Genomic DNA, 17,784 nt, shown 5'->3' on the forward strand with positions numbered 1-17,784 from the left:
TTTTTAAATGGCCATTCACAAGCTTTCAAGACCCCAGTAGCTACTCACCATGGTGGGATGTAGAAGTTTGCCTTTGTGGCCTATGTCATGCCAATTGATATTGATATTTCCTGAGGCTATGGTCCTGAGCCCTCAGGTCCAGGGACTCAGTACCTCAAGGTGTTTGTTTATAGCTAAGAAGTTTTCATAAATTTGCCCCCTGTATGTTCTATTAAATTAATGGATGTATTTTCAGAACATATGAATGTTACTGTTGTTGTTAGGTACCACCAAGTCATCTCCAACTCATAATGACCCTATGTACAGCAGAATGGAATGCTGCCTGGTCCTGTGACAACCTCAGAGTCCCTACTATACCCAAGCCTATCGGTGCAGCCACCATGTCAATCCATCTTGTAGAAGGTGTTCCCCTCTATCACTGAACCTCCATTTTACCAAGCATGACATCCTTTTTCAGAGAATGGTCCCTTCATGACCAAAGTAGGTGAGAAAAACTCTGGCAATTCTAGCTTCCCAGGAGAATTCTGGCTATCCTACTTCTAGGACAGACTTGTTAGTTCTTTTAGCAATCCACAGTACTTTCAGCATTCTTTGCCAACACCACAACTCAAAAGCATCAATTCTTCTTCAGTCTTCCTTATTCATTGTCCAGCTCTCACATGATATGTGGGAACTGAAAATAAAATGGCTTGGGTCAGGCGCATCATGGTCTCTAAGGAGACATCTTTGCTCTTCAGCACTTGAAAGAGGTCTTTTGCAACAAATTTGCCTCATGCAATACATCTTTTGATGTCTTGACTGCTGCTTCCATTGGTGTTGATTGTAGAACCAAGCAATATTAAGTATTTGATAACTTCAGTTTTTTCTCAGTCTATTGTGATGCTGCTTATTGGTCCATTTGTGAGGATTTTTTTTTTTTTCTTTATACTGAGGTGTAATCCATACTGTAGACTGCAGAATTTAATTTTCATCAGTAAGAGTTCCAAGTAATCCTCACTTTCAGCAAGCAAAGTTGTGTCATCTGCGTATCTCAGGTTGTTACTAAGGCTTTCCTCAATCCTGATGCCATGTTCCTCTTCATATAGTCCAGCTTCTCAGATTATTTGCTCAGCATAGAGATTGTATGTATATGGTGAAGGATATAACCCTGATGCACTCCCTTCCTGATTTTAAACCATGCAGTAACCCCTTGTTCTATTTGAACAACAGCCTCTTGGTCTATGTATAGGTTCCTCATGAGTACAATTAAGTGTTCTGGAATTACTATTCTTTTCAGTGTTATCACAATCAAATGCCTTTGCATAGTTAATAAAATATAAGTAAATCTTTTTCTGGTATTCTTTGCTTTGAGCTAAAATCCATCTGACATTAGCTATGATATCCCTTGCACCACATTATCTTTTGAATCCAGCTTGCATTTCTAGAAGATCTCTCTCCATATATTGCTGCAACTGTTTTTGAATATATTCAGTAAGATTTTACTACATGTGGTATTAATGATATGGTTCGATAATTTATACATTCTGTGGGATCACCTTTCTTTGGAATGGGTAGAAATATGGATCTCTTCCAGTCTGTTGTCCAGGTAGCTGTCTTCCAAATGTCCTGGCCTAGATGAGTTAGTGCCTCAAGCACAACATCTGATAGTTGAAACATCTCAGTGGGTATTCTGTCAATGCCTGGAGCCTGTTGTTTTTTGCCAATTCCTTAAGGGCAGCTTTGGCTTCTTTATTCAATACCATTGGTTCTTGATCATATGCTACCTTCTGAAATGGTTGATCATCTATCAATACTTGTTGGTATAGTGACTCTTTGTATTTCATCCATCTTCTTTTGATGTTTCCTGCATCATTCAACATATTGCCATGGAATCTTTAAATATTGCAAATTGAGGCTTAATTTTTTTTCTTAAGTTCTTTCAGCTTGAGAATGTTAAGTGTGATCTTCTCTTCTGGTTTTCCAACTTCAGGTCTTTGCACATTTCATTATAATAATTGACTTTGTCTTTTCGAGCTGCTCTTTGAGATCTTCTGTTCAGCTCTTTTATCTTGTCATATCTTCCATTTGCTTTAGCTACTCTCTGTTCATGGGCAAGTTTTAGAATCTCTTCGGAAATCCATTTTGGTCTTGTCTTTCTTTCCTGTCTTTTTAATGACCTCTTGCTTTCTTCATGGATGATGTTCTTGATGTCATCCCACAATTCTTCTGGTTTGCAGTCATTGGTATTCAGTTCACCAAATCTGTTCTTTAGATGGTCTCTAAATTCAGGAGGGATATAAACAAGGTCATATTTTGGCTCTCATGGACTTTTAATTGTCTTCAACTTCAAATTGAATTTGCATATGAGCGTTTGATGGGCTCTTCCACAGTCAGCTCCTGGCCCTGTTTTGGCTGAAGATACTGAGTTTCTTCATTGTCTTTTGCCACAGATAGAGTCAATTTGATTCCTGTGTATTCTATCTGGTGAAGTCCACATGCATAGCCACTGTTTGTGTTGCTGAAAGAAAGTATTTGCAATGAATAAGTTGTTGGTCACAATTCTACCATGTGATCTACAGCAACATTTCTAACATCAAGGCCATATTTTCCAACTACCAATGATTATTCTTTGTTTCCAACTTTTGCATTCCAATCATCAGAGATAATTAACGTATCTTGATTGCATGTTTGGTCAATTGCAGACTGCAGAAGCTGGTAAAAATCTTCAATTTCTTCGTCTTTGGCTTTGGTGGTTGGTGCATAAATCTGAATAATATTAAGAATAATAGTAAGAATCTATCTTAACTTGTCTTCCTTGTAGGTCTATGGATATTATCCTATCACTGACTGTGTTGTACTTCAGGACAGATTTTTTTAAAATTATTTATTTTTTATTGTGATTTGGGTGTTTTTTGGTGTTTTCATGCAAATTCTTCTACTAGTTGGAGTTTGTTGTTGTTGTTGTTGTTTGCCATCAATTCACTCATAGTGACCCCTCCTTGGGTTTCCAAGGCAGTATCACTATGGAAGTAGATTGTCCCATCTTCTTTCTGAGGAGTGGCTGGTGGGTTTGAACCACCAGGCTTCGAGTTAACAGTCAAGTGCCTTAGGCACCAGGCGACCAGAGTCCATTTCTATATTGTTCCCTTCAAAGCTTAGTACTCCAGGATTATCTTCTGTATCTGTGTTAATTGGTTCCCCTTTTCTTTGTTGAAGAGGGTCTGTGCAGTCTAGTCTATCTTCCTATCCCACCATCCTACTGGACCTTTCTTGCTCTTCTTCTTTTGTATTGCTGTATTTCTCTGAGGTCTCTTTCCTTTCTACATAAATGTTTCCATCTCTTTAAAGAATGATGATAGAATCTGCATTGGGATTGCATTATATTTGTAGATCACTTTAGGTTTGTATTGACATTTTCAGAGTGTTAAGTCTTCCTATCCAGCTTTAGAGAGTTTCCAATAGCTGATTTTTCAGAAGTAGATTGCTAGACTTTTCTTTTGGGGCATCTCTGAATTAATCTGAATTTTGAATGTTTCAGTTAGCACCTGAGATTGTTAAGTGTTTGCACCATCCAAGAACTCCAAAGCTTTATACACACTGTACTATTCAATCTGTATAATGATTTCACACAATGATACCGTAATACTCTCTATTAGTAGACAAGTAAATTTAATCTACTACTGATTCAGAATTTAATAGGTAATATTAATTAATTTAATCAAGTTAGACCAAGTCATAAAGTTTTCAGCTGTCTGATGACAAAGGCATGTTCTGGACCACTAGACTATATTATAGACATATCTTAAATTAACTAAAAGAAGGAATCTATCTTATAAAATATAGTCTTAATCATATTTAGTCATCAAACTAACAAACCTGTTAAAGGCATGTGTACACTAAAGGAGGTGGGAAGAGGTTATTCATAAACATCAGATTATTTTATTCTGTGTAAATAGGAAACATATTTTTCATATGTAAATGTGAAAAGAGTGCAAAGTTTCCACTGTACAGACAGATGGGAAGAGTTAAAGGGCATGGATAGAGTCAAAGAGCCTTAGGGATGAAGAATCAATAACTGCACATAATTCCCATATACCTAGTGCCCTAAGAAGAGAATCATTGGCCTTAGAGAGTTGTTCATGGCATTTCAAGAAGAACACCAAAGAAAACAAAAAAGCAAAATTTCCTTGGTCTTATACCAAAATGAATTTTTCTTCTTCTTTAAGATTATTATACAAATATCTATTTATATGACCAGCTTGGATTTCTTGGTTGCATTTGACATTTTAGGCATTCTTATGTGTATGGGATTAATGATGAAATTATGACAAATGCTTTTGACAGGTGTCCTATATACAATCAAAGCATATGACTTTTATTGATAGAATTATAGCTATTTGATAGTCATGTGTTTAGGAATATTTTTTAAGAGACACAAATTAAAATTAGTGTGAAAAAGGTAATTAGAAATTGATCCAATGCATGTAAAATCTAGTTGCTCTATCATTAATGCTAAACCATTATAAAATACAATACATTGACATGTCTAGAGAAGATTTATTAGAAGCAGGAAATATGTTGCAATCATTGGTACTTAAATAAATGGAGATAAAGAAACTATAGTACTTAGAGATAAAGTAGCTAGAGCTAAAGGAAATAAAGTTAATTGAGAAAATTAATTAATTTTAATTTTAATAAAAATCACAAGTGTTCTTTCTTGGATATCAGTCAGGTGCAGGTGACTAGGCAAGGGTTGTCTAATTGCTGCAGATTTATTTTCCTCATAGCCTTTTAAGCCAGCATACATATGATTGGCTCTGGTCACAATTAGTCATAAACCTAAGTGATCTAGACCCTATTTTTTTCCCCCCTAAATTAATGCTTTTCAAATTGCAAATCATGCTGTGGTAGGCTATGCAATCAATTTAGGAAATTTGTATAAATTGCTTTTTACTGAAATGTATATGAAATGAATAGATAATATGCAAATTCCAAATGGATCTCAGGGATTAAGAGTAAATATAGCCATGTGTGTGTGTGTGTGTGTGTGTGTGTGTGCAACTTCAACTATAGGTGTGTATGAAGGGGTTGGGACTTTGGGAATGAGAGGTTAGATCTGTAGACTGTTTTACAAAGTAAAACTTATTTCTGACTGTGACTAGAGTCCAAAGTAACTGAATAACTCTGCCCAGGCCATTTAGTATCATGCACAAGCTGATAAAAATATCCAGTGCTGTTACTCTGTGTAACTTTGGGGTCTCTCCAGTCCAACTTTTGGAACTCCAAAATAGGAACATGATTTGCTCTACCTTCCATTTATGCCTGTCCTCTTATTATAGTAGCTTTGTTCAGGCTCTGAGGCAGGGGAGGCTGTTATTTTAACTTTTTAATTATCTCTCTGTTTGTCATCACATTTATCTACACTGCTTCCAAGTTAATTTTACCAAACCCCAACCCTGCTTAGAAATCTGCACTGATTTCCTGTATGATCCCATAAAATTTAAACACTTTAATCTGGCATAAATGAAATCCTTTAGCAAGTAGTCCTTGTCAATGATTTCCAGGCTCATTCCAAATTACTACCATACAAAGACCAAAACTCCAGCAGAATCAAACACTTGCTGGCCCAGTCTTCCTTCTGAGGAGTGGCTTCTGGGTTTGAACCATGAGATTTCTGGTTAGCAGTCAAATACCTTAGGGACTATGCCACCAGAGCTCCCATCTTTTTTTTTTTTTTTTTTTTTTTTGATTATGCTGTAACAGAAAATACCACAAATAGGTGACTTTAACAAGCAGGGGTTTATTCTCTTACAGTTTAGGAGGGTAGAAGTCTGAGTTCAAAGTGCCACCTCTAGGGCCTGGGTGAAAGTCTCATGACCTTGGGCTTCAGCTCTGCCTCTTGCTCCCAGCCCACTGAAGCTGGAGGTTTCTCTTAATTCAGACAGCTGCTGGCTGCTGAGGCTGACAAACCCAAGGTCCCAAGGTCAACAAGTAAAATGGCACAGTCCCAAAGCTATCAAATAACACAGCAGGTTACAAATTCAAGTCCATTAGCAGTCCCAAGAGCAGCAGACAATATGGCAAGGCCATTGAGATGAAGTCTCAGCCACATGCAGGATATAGATGTGTCAAAAGCTAGAGACTTTCCACAAAACTTCTTATATACTGGAAAAAGACCACATCTCTAAGGCAGCTACTCAGCTGCTCACAGTAGATTCCACCATGGAGTTGATTACCATTCTCATCATGGAGAATAACTACATCCAGCTGTGCAAACAAACAAACAAAAAACTCACTGTCATCAAGTTGAATCTCACTCATAGTGACACCCACTGGGTTTCCAAGGCTGTAAATCTTTACAGAAGTAGATCACCACATCTTCCTTCCATGGAGCAGCTGGTGGATTCAAATAACTGACCCTTCAGGTAGCAGCCAAATGTCTTATCCACTACAACACCAGAGCTCCAGCTACCCAACCACTCAGAACCAGGCCCAGTCAAATGATACATAACATTATCTATCACAGTTGGTAAACGTTCAATAGCTGTAAAATCTCTATTGAACGTCACCTTCTCCTTGGGGCCTTACTGATACCCTCTACCCTTATCAGTACTAAGGTGGCTATTCTTTTCTGCTTCCATGATTCTTTACAAGATTGTCGATCCCATTGTATCTTGTATAATCTTTTATTCTAAGATCAATATATATTTGTTAAATAAATAAATGTCAAAAATAATGAATATATGCATATAAATACATATGTCCATACATGTGTATATATATCCTTTTGTCTACTTTATATATATTCTATATAAAAATGAATATTATATATATATATATATATTATATGTATAATATTCATTTATTTTTGGTTGATATAATATATAAATGAATATACATACTTGTGGTGCAGTGAATTATTTGGTATGGCTTTTCTAGCCATAGTCCTTGCAATTCCCACCAGATTACTGGGTAGGACCATACAAATAAAGTGTATAGAACTTTAAAGTGAGGATTGGTTAGTTTTGCTATGCTGCTGGGCTTAAAATGAGCCCTTGTAGAGTGTGTGTGGGGGGGAATCTCACTGCCATATGAAGAGAAGAGCTGGAAGTGAAGTGGAGCATGTCTTTGGATTTGAGATCCCTATTCTGTACCTCCTTTGCAGAGATGCCTGGCTAAGAGACGCCTAAATGACAGATATCTGACTAAGAGATGTCTGACTGAGAGATGGTGGCTGTGGAAGTAAGATGAATGACACAATGGTGGGCTTACCTGGGACAAAGAATGAGAGTGAGTGTCTTTGGGCAAGAGGCTTTCTGGCAGAGTGGGGTGTATGTTAAGTGTACCTGTGGCAGAGCTGAAAGAGCTTTGTAACACTTGCCTGAGCAGGGAAGAGGCCAGGCTTAGAGGCCAAGGGCCAGAGAGATATGCCTGAGGATATAGCAGAAGAGAGACTCTCCTGATCAAAGAGTTGTATCCTGAGAGTGTTCCTGAACCTGAGATGTAACCTGTAGTCTGTTAATACCCTAATACACCCCATCATAGTCAGTATTGTCTGTAAGTTCTTTGTAGCCATTGCAACAAATTATCAAACCCAGTAGAGAGTAGTGAGTGCCTGGGAAGGATGATTGGTGTCAGAATTGGTAAAAATGTAGAGGGTGGCAATGTGTCTGGTCTCATAGGAATAAGCTTTGGTTTGCTGATTCTCTCTCCCTTGCATGAGGTTGGAGGTCAGAGAATGCTGCCTCCATGTCCTTTTTGCAGTTGGTGTCAGAAGTGGGATTTGTGGCAATGGCTTCAGAGTCATGAAAGCATGAGATCTTGTAAGAGAAAGAAATAAGGGGTCTGGGAAGTGAAGTTTTTGATTCTTAGATGGTTATTTTGTACCTGTAATGGCAGAAAGGGATATAAGAGATATTACTGCAGCTGAGGGGAGAAAGGAGGCAAGATCCAGGCCAGCTAAAGGAACTGAGTGATTAGAAGCCCAGGTTTTGGTTACACCCAGCCAGAGGCACAAGGCCATATGAATAGAATGGGAAGGCCATCAGGGTGATGAGAAGAAACCGGAATGTTTAAAAAAGGAGTATATCTTTCAGGTTATGTGTTTATCTGAATGTACTATGGATTTTGAATGTAATCTTATCTAGTTGCATGGTAGACATAAATAATGGGTATGGATAGCAGAGAGCATATAAGTCTGTTTTCAGCCAATATTTGACTGATTATATTAAAAAGGAAAATAAAATTTGCCCAAAAGAAACACATGTTTTTGTTTCAAGCTCCGTGTACAGTAGAGAGGGTTTAGGTAGAAAACTTGAACCCCAACTCAGAACCTTCAGAATCAGGAAATTTGCATTTGAAAAGACATAGAGATCCACCTAGAACTATTGAATAAACAGCATTTGCATGTAAAGACAGAACCTGCAGAGAAAAAAAAAAGACTTGCTTTTTGAATTTCCAGCAAGCATTTTGGTTTTGAGTACATTGAGGCAGGCAAGACCAGACCTGACCAAATGAAGATGTTTGAAACTGAGCTAGTGTTAAATTACTGCAATTTGATGGCTTGCTCTGGGCTGAATTTTGCTTGTTTATGGATATAGATGGGTAAATTCCAACCAGAACAGAAGATTCTTCAGAGACAAAGAAATGGTGCTATCTACTCAGAGTACTGGTTTGATCTAAAATGGTGTGTGTGGGGGAGATAAAGGCATTAAGTGGCTGGCTTATGCACTTTCATGGATGTGCTTATTCTTAAACTGATAGTGAAGGGGATGTTGATTTTTGAAGTATAAAAGGGATGATGGCCAGTAAAGCCATGGGGTGGCCTGTGGTTCAGTGAATTACTTGGTATGGCTTTTCTAGCCATAGCCTTTTTAACTCCCACCAGATTTCTAGGAGCAACCCTGCAAATAAGGTGTATAGAACTCTAATGTGGGGATTAGTTAGTTTGCTCTGCTACTGGGCTTAAAATGAGCCCTCCTAGCTCTGGCAGCATAGTGCTTAAGGCACTTGACTGCTAACCAGAAGGCTGGCACCTTAATCCCACCAGGCACTCCTCAGAAGGAAGGTTGGACAATCTACTTCCATAGTGATACTGCCTCAGAAACCCAAGGAGGGGTCACTATGAATCTGGTCCAACTCGATGGCACACAACAAAAACAACAGAGACAGAGAGCAGATTTCACTGTCATCAAGAGAGAAGAGCAAAACGTGGAGTGGAGTACATCCCTGGACCTGAGATCACTGTGCTAACTTCCTTGGCAAAGATACTCACATGAGAGACACCTAGCTGAGAGACGTCTGACTGATAGACGGTGACAGTGGAACAAAGAGGAACAAGACAGTGGTGAGCTTACCTGGCCAAAAGGCTTTGGGAGGGAGGCTTGCTGGAGGAGTGGGGTGCACATAGGTGCACCTATTGGCAGAGCTAAAATAGCTTTGTAAAATTTGCCAAAGCAGGGCAGAGGCCAGGCCAAGATGTCAAGGGCCAGAGAGGCGTGCCTGAGGGCACAGCAGACTGGAGAGTGTCCTGATAGAAGAGCTGTATCCTGAGAGTGTTCCTGAACCTGAACTGTAGCCTATTACTTCCCTAGTAAACCTCATAAATCATAGATATTGTCTGTGAGTTCTGTGTGGCCATTGCAATGAATTTTCAAACCCAGCAGAGAATTAGTGAGTGCTGTGGGAGGGATGGTTGGTACAGAACTCGTAAAAAGGTGGAGGGTGGCAACATGTCTGACCTCATAGGAATAAGCTTTGAGTTGTTGAAAGTGATTCTGTTTTCCGCTCATGAGGTTGTAAGGATGTCAGAGGATACCGCCTCCATGACCTTTTTTGCAATAGTATATATAATGTATATAAAGTACATATACATTCATTATCTATCTATTTAGATATATAGGTAGATAATTAAACTATAATGAACATAAATACAGATAGATAGATAGACAATGAATATATACTGATAAAAACTTATATATATATATATATATATATATTCATTCATTAATATTTGCTGGACTTAGGTAATTCTTTTTGATTGTTGCTTTCTTCCAAACCTAAATAAATATTAATTAACATATCAACATCTCACAAGTTAAATAAATTTCTAAATGATATAATGGAATCATCATCATCGTTCAGTACACGTGCTGCTTTGAGCACTGCAAATAACTGCTTGCCTAAGTGGCTCCTGATGAGTTATTCTTTTAGTCTGCAGAAGAGTAAAGAGAAATGATTGGTTGGCGTGTTTATAAATACTTGCTGGATCATGTGCCTGTGATATTTTTGATGGGGGAAGGGAGAACCAATGTTATGGAAAAAACAATGGAGAGAATTGGAGAAGATATTGTATAAAAGAAGGCAGAAGAATTTTTTCACCAATAGTTTTGTTTCAAAAAGGCACTGATGTCTAGAAGCAATGCAGAATAAGACTCAAGCCTCATCGACTAATAAAAAACTTCTTTTCTCTTACAGTAATAAGCATAGGAGTGAAAACTCAATGTGTTGTCTTTAAATTTTTCAAACAATAAAAGTAAGCAACATGTTTGATTTTTTCAATTATTTAAAGGAGAATGGTTATAAAAATAAATCAAAATTTGACCTTTATTATCTTGGAGAATTGTGCCCATATTCCTTGTAATGATAAACATTTCCCTTTGCCCTTGACCATGTACTGTAAATTAGATAATTTTTCTTGGCATATAGCTCTTCAATTGCACTTCTGCAATAATAAATAAATCAGAGGGGCATTGAATCCATATCTTACAAATATAATTATAAATAGAAATTTCACAGTATTGTTGGCAAGTGTGATCTGAAATATTGGACATATATGCAACATAAAGAGATTAATTTGACGTCTGTGATTCTGATAGTGAGGTGTGGATTCCAAGGACACATAGAGTTAAGGAATGGTCACATTGGAAGTCAGATTAAGAGCAAGTTTGAGGAATTAGGAAATGATTAGATTTTGTAAAGCTTACTTTGTGCATCCAATTTGGATTAAAGAATAAATATTTTGGATTACAGTGCTTTGTATGCTATTTTATTTATTCTTTTTCAAAGGAAGGAACATAACATTTATTAGGTCTTAGTACGAAATTGTAGCTTCTTTGAAACAAACTTGGGAAGAAGATACTCATACTCTTTCAACAGTCCATGTAATAGTATGTTTTTAGGAGTTAAGTAATATTATGTGCATAGACTTCAACATGTGTTTTCTATATCAGTATATGTTTTCCACCTTCTATTTTAAATTCTATTCCTTCAAAGGGATATCATTGCTGATGTCAGATGGATCTTGGCTCAAAGCAAAGAATACCATTCAGATGTTTACTTGTGCTTTATTGACTATGCAAAGCATTTGATTGTGTGGATCATAACAAATTATGGATAATATTGTGAAGAATGGGAATTCCAGAACACTTAATTGTACTCATGAGAAACCTGTACATAGGTCAGGAGGCTGTCATTCAAACAGAACAGGGGGATACTGCATGGTTTAAAATCAGGAAGAGAGTGTGTCAGGGTTGTATCCTTTCACCATACTTATTCAAACTGCATGCTGAGCAAATAATCTGAGAAGCTGGACTATATGAAGAGGAATGTGGTATCAGGATTGGAAGAAGACTCATTAACAACCTGCGAGACACTCATGACACAACTTTGCATGCTGAAAGTGAATATAACTTGAAGTACTTACTGATGAAGATTGAAGACTACACCCTGCAGTATGGATTACACTTCAGTATAAATGAAACAAAAATCCTCACAACTGGACTGATAAGCAGCATCACAATACATGGAGAAAAGATTGAAGTTATCAAAGGCTCATATTACTTGGTTCTACAATTAATACCAATGGAAGCAGCAATCAAGACATCAGATAACATACTGCATTGGGCAAATCTGCTGCAAAAGACCTCTTTCAAGGCTGAAGAGCAAAGATATCTTCTTGAAGACTAAAGTGCACCTAACCCAATCACCTCATATGCATTTAAGAGCTTGACAACGAATAAGGAAAAGTGCAGAAGAGTTGATCCTTCTGAGCTGTGGTGCTGGTGAAGAATGTTGAAAGTACCATGGACCTCTAAAAGAACTAATAAATCTGTCCTGGCAGAAGTAGAGCCAGAACACTCCTTGGAACCCAAAATGACTAGACTTTGTCTCACCTACTTTGGTCATGTTGTCAGAAGGGACCATTCCCTGGAGAAGGATACCATGCTTGGTAAAGTGGAGGATCAATGAAAAAGGGGAAGGCCCTCAACAAGATGGACTGACACAGTGGCTGCAACAATGGGCTCAGGTACGGCAGGGATAATGACGCTGTCACAGGACCCACAGTGTTTCACTCTGTTGTACACAGGGTTGCTATGAGTGGGAGATGACTCCACGGTACCTAACAACAACAGCAACATTCCTTCAACCAGAATGTGAAATCCTTTTAATTTGGGACTGATATTTAGTTACCTTTGTTTCTCCTCTAACAAAAATACTGCTTTAGTTCTTACCTCATTTGATCAGCTCTCCACTAAGCAGCCACAATGATATGTTTTAATGCAAAAATCTTCATTACTCAAGGATATGGTGAGAAAGCAATACATTTGATAAAATTCTTATGTCCATGCCCCTTGCAAAGTCCCACTTTAGATTGGGCAAGAGGGGCCTTTTTCTCTGGATCTTTCCTATAGGGCACCCCACTTTGCCCCTTCTCTGGCTTTTCTCTTTGCTACGGAACAAAAGGTTCTTAAGTCCAAGAGAAGGGTGCACCTGAGGCCCTTGTCTCATTTTACATCTTTCTAGATAATTCCTCTAGTAAATAAAAATAAGCATAAACTTCTGAACCCAGGCTATACACCCAGGACATAATATAGCCCTTGCCTCTTTCCTGGCACTTTTTATCTTCCTCACTAACCTTTAGCCAGGACTTTACCTCATACTATTCTTAGAACATGTCAATCTCTTTTCTCTGTGTCTCAGGACGTTGAACTGGATGTCTTCTCTGCCTAGGATACCAAGATCCCCATTCCGAAGAATGGATATATTCAATATTCAGCCAAAATGTACCTTCTTAAAAGGAAAAAAAAAAAAAACAACAACAACACTGACAACTGGGTCAAAGAAACTCTTTCACTTCTTTTAAAATTTTCTATTTTGGAACTTACACTGCATTTTTGTGTATGTATGTGTATGTATGTGTGTGGATGTGGGGTGGGGGCTTGTCTATATACAATACAAATTCCATGACATCATTACTTTTTTCTCCTTATTACTTTCTAGTCCTCAACCAAATATCTAGAACCTTGAATATAAGAGCTACTCAGTAACATTTGATGAATCAGTGATTATTAAATAAGTTTTCTAGAACAAACTATGCCTTCAATAAATGTATAACATTTGAATGGATGAATTAATGAACTAAAAAATGAATGGATGGTCACCTCAGTCTTTTTACTTCAAGTCCCAGGGTTATTTCACTGTTACACATGTGAACATGTTACACATGTTCACTGTTTACCCATGGAGTAAATCCTATTGGACTGCTATTGTTAGGTGTCCTCGGGTCAGTTCCAACTCAAAGCAACCTCACGTGACAGATTAGAACTGCTCCATGTGGTTCTCCTGGCTGTGAACTTTATGGAAGCAGATTGCCAGGTCTTTCTTTCCTGAAGCCACTAGATGGATTCGAACCATCAACCTTTCAGCAGCTGATTACATAATCAATGAGCTTTCAGGATCCTTATACTCCTACAAAGTTTAGGGAAAGAGGGTGCTTGTACATTGAAAAAATTGTCATAAATTATTTTCTTTCCTGCAATGATATATGAAAAATGCTCTCATCAATAAATGGAGTCTATTTCTCCTCTCCTTGCATTGGGGTTAGCCAGGTGACGTGCTTTGACTACTGAATCATTGGAAAATGTGATGGCAGCAGAGAAGCTTTACTTTTCTTGCTTCTCTTGGTAACCCTGAGGATACCATGTTAAAAAGTTGGTGTTATCCTTCCAGATGATGGGAAACGTGTGGCCCAATTCCCACTGTTGCCTTAGCATGGCAGACGATCGGTTGCCAGACACATAGGAATAGCACCATCCTAGATCAACAAGTCTTCAATCTGCCTGCCAGACAACCATAGACACATAACTGAGGTCAGCAGAGATAACTCAGGAGGCTCTGTCCAACACAGCTATCCAGCCAACCCAAAGAATTGTGCATCAAATACATGATGGTTGTAATAAGTCACTAAATTCGGGTGAAATGTGTTATATAACAAAAGCTAACTGATAAAGAGGCTGTAGGAGAATAAATAAATAAATAGAAACAGCTCCTGCTGAAATTGCATGTCCTTAAAAGATTCTGTAACCTTTCAATGTGTTTAAATATTGTGCACAAATATGTAAAAGTTGTTCTGCAATAGCCACTCCTAAAAACCCCTGTAATAAAATACTGCATATATTTGGCACAAGAAGGAAGAATAGGAATTGCCCCAATATAGTTGAATTTGATAATAAATTATTTTTCCATATCTTAGGTTGGTATTTGAGTGACAAAGTGAAAAAAAAATATATAATTTCAATAGTTTGTAGATTGAATTAGATGAAAGCCAAGGTTTTTCTTAAATGCTGACCTCACAGGATTTGCCACGAACGTATTAAAGTTGGAATAACAGTTTGTGAATGCAATTTTAGAATGCTGTGTTTGATCCGTGGCCTGAGTGAATTTTGATATTGTAAATGATATTAAAGTTATGGCTGAACATCAAATCATTTTAATATCATTGGATAACATATTTTTGATGCACACATTGACAAACACCATATTATTTTGCTTAAAAATCATTGAAAGTTTCACTGAGAAAAGTTTGGGGCTGCAAGTATATTCCAGTGAATGATTCCAATAACACACTAATCTGATACTTGAATTTGAATTGCTAATATTATACAAATTTGCTGCCCATGCTGCCACAGTTGATGCTCACTTCTGCTAAGCCAGATGTCTATTATCCATCCTGCCACATACACATTAAACTGCTAATCTCAGGGAAGAAGACATGAAATAGCCCATTCATTTTGTTGTTGTTGTTATTACATTGGAGAATCTCTAAAATGTAATGCTGAGGCAGATTTTTATCATAAGGTAGTTTATTATAATTGGTGTATGCTCACTTACCATATAACATTCCTTTAGACCCTTTGGGAACTTTGAACTATCCTGCCAATGACAATATGGTTCAGTCTGTAGTGTTATGTCTTCCCAATCAGAAAAGCATGTATGCAATTCCCATGCGTTGTATAAGTGGCTTAGCCAGGCTATTCCAAAATGCCATCTGCCAGTATAGACACTACATTGGAAGGAGAAAATTCCCTTTCCTTTACTGGAAAATCAATTGTTTGCATCATACTAACAAAAAGAAAAGAAAAGAAGGAGAGAGGGATAGAAAATCGAGTCTGATTGTCTGTGTCCGAGTCAAACGAAGACCTGGATAAAGATAAAAACCTTATGCACATATCAAAAATATAATTTTTAGCCAAATGACTTTGTTTTATATTAAGACATGTTCTTCCTTATCTCAAAGAATGCCATCTTAGTCTCTATCTTCAGTAATGGAACATTGGATTAATCCAATGTAGGTCATAGCTTCTTCTGAGTGTTTGTTAAATATTTTACATATTCCTACTGTGATAGTTTGGAAATATATTCAAAAAGTTTTGCTACATCTCCTTTCAAGAGTTTTAGCTTAATTATCTTAACAGTGGACTGGATTTAATAACTCACTTCTAATAAACAATATGTGACAGAATTGATGGTGTGTGACTTTTGAGACAAGGTCATAAAAGGCATTATGGCTTCCTACATTTGCTCTATTGGTTCAATCATTCTTGGAGAAGCCAGATGACAGGTTTTGAGGATGCTGGAGCAGCCCTACGGAGAATGACAAGAAAAGGGGACCTCCTGCCCTCTGAGTGAAACATCTTGTAAGCATATTTTCTAGTTCCAGTGAAGCCTTTTGATGATGGTAGCCCTGGCTGATACCTAGATGACTGTAGCCCTGGCTGATATCTTGACAATAATATGATGAAGGAACTTGAGCCACAACCCCTCAGCTAAGGTTCTCAAGAATTCCTAAACCACAAAAACAGTACAAAAATAAATGTTTGTTGCTTTCAGCTACTAGGTGTTGGGGTAATTTGCTAGTTAGTAGTAGAAAGGTAATATACTCACTAAGATAGCCAGCAAGTTTAATAAAGCTATCAAATAAGTAAAAATATTTTTCAAATATTGAGTACCAATTCCTTTTCTCTCTTGAAAATGAGTAGTTTGCCTCAAATGTCTTCTACCTCTTTCCATAAAATCTAAAGAAATTATTTCAGGGAAATATGAGATAATATGTATGAGCAGTTAAGGAAATGACTTCATGTATCATTGAAATTATAATGAGCATGGAGTTGAGAAATTATGAATACATATATAATTAGATATAAGGATTTACAGGTGAAACTGCCTGATCTAAGTTATTGTTTGTACAAACATGAGCTTCTTTTCTCTGGTAAATCTTTATATCCACTGGCATGTAAGCACACTTCGCCTTTGAGACATTGCAAAAGGAAAGCATTTTTGATTGAAGGATCATGCTAGTAGTGGAAGGCTAAGCAAGGTGGCTAAAACTGTGAGTTCTTCGGCTTGTCCCTTGGGTTGGATTTGAATGTCTATGATAGAGAAGAAAGGCCAGAAACTGACTTAAACATCCAAGAAAGATTATATGAATCGGGCTGAAAACCGTCTGGGCTGTGTCCATAGTCCCATAGGGTAAGGGACTGAATTACATAAAAGGTCGTTTTATTTTTTGCATTCAAATCTTTGATACACAAAGTGTCCAGGACTACATGCTTCCCATTCATATGTAAGTTAGCATTCTTGCAGAGGGGGCAGGGGATGAGGTCACATAATGAGTAGTCCTAGAAAGGCGCTAGAATTTGGCTTCATAGCATAGCAGAGGGCAAGCAGACGGAAGAGCAAGAGGAAAGGAAGACAGCCGACCTTGCGTAGTGATTGCAGTGAACAGGTGATTTGCTCATGTAATTTTAAGGGGACAATACTTTAGTGGAATCCCTGGGTGGTCCAAATGGTTAATGTGCTCAAATGCTGGGAAGTTTGAGTCCACCCAGAGAAAACTTGAGAGAAATGCATGGGAATCTACTGGAAAAATCAGCCATTAAACATCCTATGGGGCACAGTTCTACTCTAGAACACGTGGGGCCACCGGGAACTGGAGGCGACTTTACGGCACCAGGTGGCTAATCTCTCAGTAATTACGTTATTAGGAGTTCTGTGGGTGAGAAAAATGTAAAAGCATATAGCCTTAACTGTGAGTCAGATACGACACATAGCAACCCCTCATTGTGTTTCAGAGGTGGTATCACTATGGAAGTAGATTGCCCAAGTGGGTTTGAACCACAAGCCTTCTGTGTATCAGTCAAATGCCTTAGGCACTATGCCACCAGAGCTCCGGGGACATACTTTAGTGCTAATAAATATATTTCTAACCTTTAAATGTATCTTTCTATCTTTTCTTATTTCCTATTCCTCTTTCTCTCCTTCCTCTGTCTCACTCCTCCATTTCCTCCTTCCTTTCTTCCTTCGTCTCTTTTCTTTCCTCCCTTCATCCTTCCAACTCACCACCATCTCTTTTTTTTTTTTTAATATTTAATTCTATTTATTTATTTATTTATTTTAAATTAATTTGTTTTTATTTGGGTGAAGATTTACAGAGCAAATTCACTTTCCATACAGCAGTTCACATAT

The sequence above is a fragment of the Orycteropus afer genome, unplaced genomic scaffold (genome assembly GCF_000298275.1).
Source record: "Orycteropus afer afer isolate SDZICR_OR568_19922 unplaced genomic scaffold, OryAfe1.0 scaffold00369, whole genome shotgun sequence".
NCBI classification, from domain to species: domain Eukaryota; kingdom Metazoa; phylum Chordata; class Mammalia; order Tubulidentata; family Orycteropodidae; genus Orycteropus; species Orycteropus afer.